At 37.3% G+C, this 8,177-nt stretch overlaps 1 pseudogene; it reads right to left on the bottom strand.

Annotated features, from left to right (window-relative positions):
- Window positions 1-2,930: 2,930 nt before the first annotated feature.
- On the bottom strand, window positions 2,931-3,223 carry LOC102993085 (cytochrome c oxidase subunit 6A1, mitochondrial-like; annotated as a pseudogene).
- Window positions 3,224-8,177: the final 4,954 nt, after the last annotated feature.

Raw genomic sequence — 8,177 nt, 5'->3', positions numbered from 1 at the left:
CTCCAATAAATATATGTATTAATGGGAAAAGAGAAATCAGCATAAAGTGAAGTGCTAGGAGCAATGATTTATCTAACACTTATTGTGGCCAAGACTTTTACATTTGTTATATTTAAGTTTCATAACAATTTTTGTTTTACAGATGAGGAAATTAAAGCTTGGAGAAACTAACTTGTGAAGCTTCCTTGAGATGCTAAGTGGAGGAATGGGGATGTAAGGCCAGGTCTGGGTGCCTCTGGAGCCCATGCACTTAACTGTGATGTCATGCTACTTGAGAATACTAAATCAGGCCAAATGGGGTGGAGACAGGAATTCAGAGCTCCTGAATTTCAGACCGGTCTGCACTTCTCTCATCTGGCTATTCAAAGTGAATGTAGTTTCAGAATTAGAGAACTTGGTAGCATAAACACTGCAAATCAGTAGCAGAGCAGAGCTGCTTGGATTCTTAATCCACCTCTGCCATTTACTGAGCATATCAGCTTGCACATCTTATTTATCTTCTCTGAGCCTCTACTTCTATCTCTTGAGCATGGAAAGAATACAAATTTCACCGTCTACATCATAGCTTTTGAGGAGTCAGCCAAATTATATTAACTATAAAGTACAAAAAAAAGTATGCATTATCATTATTTTGTAATTTTCTCATCCCTTCTTACTGTTTTTCCACACCTGGAAACACTAAATTTTATAATGAAAGACATCTATTATTGTTGTTGTTGTTGCTATTAATCTCATATAAAGAGACGGATTGACTATGCATTATTTGGGGAGGGAGTAAGAAAAAGGCAAAATGTTCCAGGGTTCATGCTCATTTGGGGAAACCCGATAATCTAGTGCTGGAATAAGACTTTGACCTCAACAGAATAGCCAAAGGGCTATGCCACCAAGAAAAACCCTATTTTAAAAAAGGGAAACATTCCATTTCAATTTTCTCATTTGTAAGATGTAGAGCAGAATTTAAAAGATGCCTTTTCACCCCCACCCCACCAAAAAAGTAAAATAAATCTTATTGATGTAGCATATGCATTATACAATTTTATACCCTTTCTACACTTGGATGAACAAAGGACATATTTTCATGATGTATAATTGCTTGAAATGGAAAGATTATGGAGAAACTTACATGTAAAACAATTGAAAAAAAGTAGAAGATAAAAATCATACTTACAAAGTCAATTAGAAAAATTCATTAATAGAGATATCCTGCCAAACAAATGAGTTCCGGATCTAACGGATTCCTTACCACATAGATATTCCAAGTGCAGTGTTAGTATGACTGTTTTTTAATGCTGATGTTTCGCTCAGATCGATTTTTCTAGAATTGAGTGCAGTTAAAACCTAGGTTTCATATACCAGCCAGTTAGGGATACAGTTTGTTGGATTTTCATCATGCAGAAAGGTATTATGAAATAATAGAAAAAGCTCTAAGATACAGACGATCTAGGTTCTAGTACTTACTGGATCTACAAAAGTAACTATGTAACACTTTTTTTTAACATCTTTATTGGAGTATAATTGCTTTACAATGGTGTGTTAGTTTTTGCTTTACAACAAAGTGAATCATGTAACACATTATGTTTGAAGATTTCAATTTTAACATCTGTTAAACGGAAATAACAATATATGCTTGGTTTACTTTAAGCTTATTATAAATGCAAAATAAAATAGGCTCTGTAGTGCTTGGTAAATTGTAAACACCAAATTAGAATTCTATTAATCACCGTCCCCAACGTTTTTGTGCATACCTTTAGTTATTGTTGAAGTTTTAGAAAACAAAAATTCTAGTTGCTCTTTCATGTTGGCATTCTGAATAGGATGTATACTAATGCTCGAAATATAGCTGAATCAAATAGTTATTTGCTGTCTCAGTTTTTTGGGGGAACACATATACCATAAATTATTTGGAAAACTGGTTTTAAAAGCAATCTATGAGGCCTTTATACTGTTTGGCTCTCGTTACTTAGAGGAAACCCTTGGCGAATCCTTTGAATGTGAATTGTTACAATGCTAACTATTACCTAAAATTTATATTAATTCTAATATTTCTTTATGTATATTCAGGGATGGTCTGTATACTTAAAAAGACCCATACCTACTTTGAGCATTAAAATATTTCTATTATTTCTTTAAAAACAAGACAAAAATTAAATTAGCAAACCTTTTCCCTTTCACCATTCTGGCAGCCTACTCATGTGAACCGAAATATGGATAAGGAAGCATATCTGGTTCTAATTTCTGAACTCAACACCAGATGTTGTTTTCAAGGTTTGCCTTTAAAAAAAATCTAACTTTCATGAAGCCATCTCAGTCCAAGGGGTAGGGTGAATCACTGCAGATTAAAATTTTGAATTTATATTGTACTATTAAACCATGCTTATGAGGAACATCTCCAGTGAATCATCCATAATGACCAAAGAGACCTTTTCAGTATAAATATATACACTGCTCATATATTGTCAAATCTTTTAAAATAGAATATGGGATGTGCAGTTTTTCTGAAATAGAAACACCATGTTCCTTATGAAGGCCCTCACACACTGCAGGAGGAGAGAGAGGACCTTGGGAAAAGTTGTATCGCAGGTGCCTTGTGAGACAGTCAGTTTTGTGATCTGTATTTGCTCTACAGGTTTGTGCCATGGACAAATGTGAGTCATATGTTACTGCTGAGTATAGGGAATCTCCAGCCATTCATGAAATTAAAACTTATTTACCTTTTTTTTTCTTCAGCTCGTGACCAAGTTATTTATTTAAACCATCTCCTGCTATAAGCAAAGGGACGGAAGATCAGTATAATGGTCATCAAGTATAATGGTCCTCACTGGATACAAGGAGGTGAGCTTAAGGTCCCGTACAATTTTCTGGTCCATGTGTGCAGAGTAATGGTCCAAACCAGTGCTGTGGTCTTCACTGGGTAGTTGTCCAGGTTCTCTTTAATCGTCTTCATAGCCAATTGGAAGCGGATTCACATGAGGGTTATGGAAATTGTATGGTTACCATCACCCCAGGGAAAGGGCTTGGACCTGATGCGGATATAGAGGTAGGCGACGAACTCGGGTCTCTCCTGTCCATGGTGCGACTTCAGGAAGACGTTCAGCACGCTCACTCCCACGCCGGGGAGCGCCACGAAGTAGGTGAGGGCCTTCCACGTGCGAGCTGAGCCCTCCTCGCTGTGGGCGTCACTTGACATAGGCTGGCTCAAGAGCCGGGAATGACCTAGCAGCCCAGAAACCCGGGATCCAGCTGCCGCTGCCATCTTCGACCAGGACCCATATTTACCTTTTAAATAATCTTTTCCAAGTTGTTGCCCAACAGTCTTTTTCAGGCTCTTTGCAGTTGAAAGGAAATGTAATATCTGACAACTTCAAGTAGGCTCTTAACCAAACAGAAGAACCAAATGTTGAAATGCTGATGGTTATTTACGTAGTTATACCTGTAGTTACTTATATGTGTTGCTCTTTCCTTAAAATAAGTATTAGGGATATGTATATTTCTCTATTTATATTAATATGGCATTTAGTGAGTTTTATCTTATTTGAATATGCTAAAAGCAGATGAGAATTGTGAATGGGGTTGTACATAAACTACTACTAAAGAGCATCTACTAACATTAATTCAACAAACAAGGGTTGAGGGCACTCGGAAGTGGAGATCTAAGATGCATGTGTATAAAGCAGAATCTATAAATAAAGAGAAACAAACATGAAAAACTGTAATCATGTATCATAAGAACTCAGAGTATTGGGTAGACTTTCAGTCATTCTTCATTTATTCAGCAGTGTTTATTGATCATCTGTTATATGCTGGGCTTCAGAGATACCATGGGGCAAAGGCAGCAAGACAGACACAGGCCTTTCCTCTTGGAGCTTACATTTCCATTTGTCCACGGGACATTCTCACCCAGATGTACATAAAAAACAATGTATGTAAAATTGACCTAATGATGTCTGCCCTGAAGTAAGCTTTTCCTTCTGGTATCCTCACTTTTGTTAATGGCACCTCTATTCCCTCAATTTCTGAGGCCTCAGACTTCAAATTGTCATCTCTTTTCCTTTTCCTCTCATAATGGTACTGTTGAGCTTGCTTTCCAAATACCTTGCCATCTTCTCTTTTATGTCCTCACTCTCCCCTTTTAGTTCCTCACTACCTTTAACCTGGCATATTGCAAAGTCTATCTGATTTTACTTGTCTTCAATTTTTTTCCTCTCTCATTTATGTGGATAAAACTGTTAGATAATTCTTCCTAAAGAAGAATACTAATCACATCACCACCTTGTTCAGGAGCCCTCAATGTCTCCCTAGTCTTTGTCTAATTAAGCAAAATCTCCCCAGTCTGTTATTTATGCCTACCATAATAGCCCTGATCCCACTAACCAATGAATATAATTTATATTTATGTCCAAATTACAATGGTGCTGAGCTCCCCCCTGCAGAGGATATTCCTTAAACTTCTGGTTCTTATTATCTAACTTTGCTTTGGATTTAAAAAAAAAAAAGAAAACGAAAACGAAAGCTGTTTCCAGCTTGTGTATTGGGTTTTCCTCAAGATTGTTGTATTCCTTTATATTCCAATAACGATGGCACAGACCTTCTTCTGCCTCTCTGATTATGTGCTCTTTTGTCTATTTTCCATTCTTGATTGTGAGAACCTACAGAATGAAACTGACAAGGCAAGGGCCTCCTAGGTGGCTGGAGAAAGGGAAGAAATGGCATAGAAAAGCAAGACTCCTCTTGAGCCAGTTGGTGGATGGGAAAAGGCTGGCAACAGTCATACATTAATAATTTTGATCCCAATCACACCCATTTGCCAGCTGTAGTCAACACTTGGCATCTTCCAACTTCTTCCTTTCTGCTTTCCTCTTGTCAACTCCTGCTTCATAAAAAGCTCAATGAAGGAGCTGACCGCTGTTCTATCATGAGAACATTGACACTCGTGCCAAGAGCTGGCTCCCAAGGCTGACTCCTGGACCTCACCCTACAGATGAATGGGACTGTAGGCTCTTCCCCCAAACACATCTGATTTCTTGTCCCCGTGTTTTCCCTCTTTCTAAATGATATCTTCTCATTTCTGCCTGTTATAGTCCTGTCATTCAAGTTCCATATCTCATGCCAGCTACTCTCTGATGCTTTTTCCAATCTCTTTAACAGCAGGGTGATCATACTCTATGTCAAAGAAGCATTCCCGGGCTTCCCTGGTGGTGCAGTGGTTGAGAATCTGCCTGCCAATGCAGGGTACACGGGTTCGAGCCCTGGTCTGGGAAGATCCCACATGCCGCGGAGCAACTAGGCCCGTGAGCCACAACTACTGAGCCTGCGCATCTGGAGCCTGTGCTCCGCAACAAGAGAGGCCGTGATAGTGAGAGACCCGCGCACCGCGATGAAGAGTGGACCCCGCTCGCCGCAACTAGAGAAAGCCCATGCACAGAAACGAAGACCCAACACAGCCAAAAATTAATTAATTAATTAAATTAAAAAAAAAAAAGAAGCATTCCCAATTACCTTGAATAATCTGCATTATTCAAGACTAATTTCCCCATATCATTCAAAAAGGGTGACAAGCATTTCTATTTATCAACCCCCATGTGGGGACTGCCACATGGTAATAGCATAAAGAGAATTTATAATTTACTTCATCTTCATACTTTGAAAATATGTAATTCATGATAAATTCTAAACATTTTGAAAGATGTACATTATTTTGAAATCTGTGTGTAAAAGGACACCTGAAATACCTCTATTTGTCCATAACTCTGCTGTAATCTAACTGAAGAATATCAGGATTATAGGCATAAAAGGTAAGTCTATATGATATAGGAATATTCAGTAAAAAAAGTTCATATGAAACTAGGGCAAACGGCAGTGTCCTTCAGGAGCTAGTTTTCCATATACAGTATGAGACTATTTATTGTGCTTGGGAAGCTCACTGTGCAGTGTTTGGAAAGGTCTGGAAAAACCGTATGCAACCCATACTCCATTTGGGGCCTATTTCCCCCTTGGGGTATTAGTAAAATTTGATTTAAAGTTTATCTCCTCTTTCTTTGTCTACTTTACTTCTCTGTTAAAACCTGCAGTCGCAGCTGCCCTCCTGTCACCTGTTTTAATAACTAAGTTAAAAAGTGAATCAATTTACTGATTCATCTACATGAACTGAAGCAGCGTGGGGTTCTGTAACTTTATGGAAGATATTAGGTGAATGGGGTCTCACTGTGGAGTGACAGACTTTTGTTAGCACTCTTTTTTCTCCTCTTCTTCCATTTTCCTTTAATTTCCACTCCTGTCCATACCTCTCTGATATAACCAGGAAATTCTTCCACTTGGTCTTACAGAACAGTTTGAAGAGCAGCCTTACTTGTACCTTTAATCCCAAGAGTCTATGAAAGTTTTTTCTGAAGAATTTCAATGTCTTCCCTGAAAAGAAATCTGGTCAACACAATTTTTTTTTTTCATTTTTTCTCTTACACTAAGGCAGACTAGAAATCAGGACTCAAATCACATTGGTGGAATTAACATACATTTATGTGATAACATGAAGACACAGTCATTTTTGTTTTTGGAGCTAGTGGCAGGAACAGATTGTGTCTATTGTGCATGATTGTGTGGTGCCTAATCCAGTACCATAAAGTGAAGGTTTGGTTTTCTTCTTTATAATTACAGTTTTAAAACTGAGGTATAGTTAATTTACAATGTTGTGTTAGTTTCAAGTGTACAGCAAAGTGATTCAGTTATACATATCTATCTATCTATTCTTTTTCAGATTCTTTTCCATTATAGGTTATTACAAGATACTGAGTAGAGTTCCCTGTGCTATATAGTAGGTCCTTGTTGTTTACCTCTCTTATATATAGTACTGTGTATATGTTAATCCCAAACCACTAATTTATCTCCCCCCCCCATCCCTTTTGGTAACCATGTTTGTTTTCTATGTCTGTGAGTCCATTTCTGTTTTGTAAATAAGTTCATTTGTATGCTACTGGTGGAGGTTACATATAACTTAGATATCAGACAATTATATCAGTTACTTCTGTGAATGTGGCCCACACTCTAGAGATTGTCCACTGCAATGACCAGGCAAGTCTGTTTCTTAGGATACATTTTAAAACATGAGGGCAATATATGTTTAACATTTTCAGAACAGTGAGCCAATAATTCAAGGTACTTAGATTACCTCCCTGGGTTGATATAAAAATATTATTTGTCACTAGTTGCTTAATAAAACTATAGTGAAACAGTTCTATGGGCAAGTTCTTCCCCTGAAAGGAAAGGCTAAAGGTGTTAGGTGTTTGATGTGCCAGAAAATTTCAAAGACTCCCACATATACTGCCAGCCCTTTGGGGGAAAATGGTTCTAAACTGATATCCAGTTACTGTTTAATACGTAAGGTTTTCTAATTAAATTTTGGAATTTGAAAATAAAATTTTTCTGAGTCTAAACTTTGTGTCATGGTTTTTAAAAAGCAAGAAAAAGGAGGAATTATAGAGAAAAGAACTGAAAAATGGTCCAAATTGATTTCAAGAAATTTAACATTTCTGTCTTTATTGAATTTTTATCTTCAAGAATTTGCCAAAAAAGAACATACCAAGTTTATTAGTGGTGCCATAGAAGGAGGACAATGTATTAATCATGAAGGCATGAAATAAATAAAATAATGGCAGTTTTCTACTTTGAACAAAAGACTTGCTATTTTAGTGGCAAGAATAAGTGAGCGAATACACAAATAAATCTAATGTAAACAATAAGAAGCCTTTGACTGCTTTTGCAGTGATTATTTTTGGAGTGATTATTGATCCAAATGCTATCTGCTGACTGAGGCTATCCTAGCTAATGTCTCCAAATACTCAACTCTTCCGCAGTAGTTTTGTAGCTGAGGCTTTCTGAGTGCCTGTGGGAATAGCTGGGTTGGTGGCATTTACCAAGACATTTTTCTTAGTTTACACATTTGTTTTGACTTGAAAAACTTAAAGCTTGGGATTTAGCCCTGAGCTCATGGGCTAACCACATTGGTTTACTTCTGTCTCATTCCTAGTATTTGCACCTAACTTCTGCTTTAAGAAGAAAGAAAAACTTTCACAGAGAATCACAGATTCAAAGAGCATGAAGATACATAATAAATTGCAATGCATCAAAAATCAGGAGATCAAGAAGATTGCTCTCCATGTTCTCCTAATTTCCTCATGGGCTGC

Source organism: Physeter macrocephalus, chromosome 8 (assembly GCF_002837175.3).
Source record: "Physeter macrocephalus isolate SW-GA chromosome 8, ASM283717v5, whole genome shotgun sequence".
NCBI lineage: Eukaryota > Metazoa > Chordata > Mammalia > Artiodactyla > Physeteridae > Physeter > Physeter macrocephalus.
This window is presented reverse-complemented; position numbering and strand designations above follow the sequence as displayed.